Below are 692 nucleotides of genomic sequence, written 5' to 3'. Positions count from 1 at the left end.
GGGGTGGGGGTGGGGGGGTGGGGAGAAGAAGAAAATCATACTTTCAGAGTGCTTTTACACTAAAAAGTGTAATTCAAAGACAGTGTGCAGAGATGCCATGCCTTCCAAAACCTTTATTGTGTTCCCAGCTTATCAGCAGTTCTCCATTTGCCAAATTCATCTGGAGTACAGACAACTAGAACTGTCTAACACTCCCCAAAAGATCTTACTAGTACCTTGCACAACCATATTAATCTCCCCTCATTCTACAAGAAATATGTCCCTCAGACATGATGAAAACAAGGCTACCTTCTCAAAACACAAAAGAGGCTCAGCCATGATTGCCTAGAAATTTTTAAGTTTCTTTTCCCCGCCTCAATCATTTCCAGAGCAAAAGCCTGTAGCTTCCAATAGAAACTGACCTCACTTTATGATACACAGTATTTAGCTGAAGTATAAGAAGTCATTCCAGTATAACTGAGAAGTCATTCCCTTATTGAGCAAGCTGCTCACGAGCTCCTCAAATTTCTCAGCCCCACTTGCCTTGCAAAAAGCCCTGAGCCCTGCTTATTTTGGAAACTAGTTAAGTGGTAGCTTCAGGCTATTCATGAATAGACTGCACTGCTGTCACCCATCCCGTTCCATTCCACCCACACCTCTAAGCCACCACTGGATTCAACACCAATATCAACCTTCTGAATCAAGAGCACTTT

At 42.9% G+C, this 692-nt stretch overlaps 1 protein-coding gene across 1 annotated transcript in view; it reads right to left on the bottom strand.

The window, feature by feature from the left end:
- The window catches only part of LOC104410908 (sodium bicarbonate cotransporter 3-like), a gene marked incomplete at both ends in the record, with an annotated part of 16,459 nt that overhangs the window by 1,888 nt on the left and 13,879 nt on the right, over nt 1–692 (bottom strand). The gene's annotated exons all lie outside the window — the stretch shown is intronic.

The sequence above is a fragment of the Nestor notabilis genome, unplaced genomic scaffold, assembly GCF_000696875.1.
Source record: "Nestor notabilis isolate BGI_N333 unplaced genomic scaffold, ASM69687v1 scaffold34918, whole genome shotgun sequence".
Taxonomy (NCBI): domain Eukaryota; kingdom Metazoa; phylum Chordata; class Aves; order Psittaciformes; family Psittacidae; genus Nestor; species Nestor notabilis.
The sequence above is the reverse complement of the archived record's forward strand: the minus strand, read 5'-3'. Positions and strand labels throughout refer to the sequence as shown.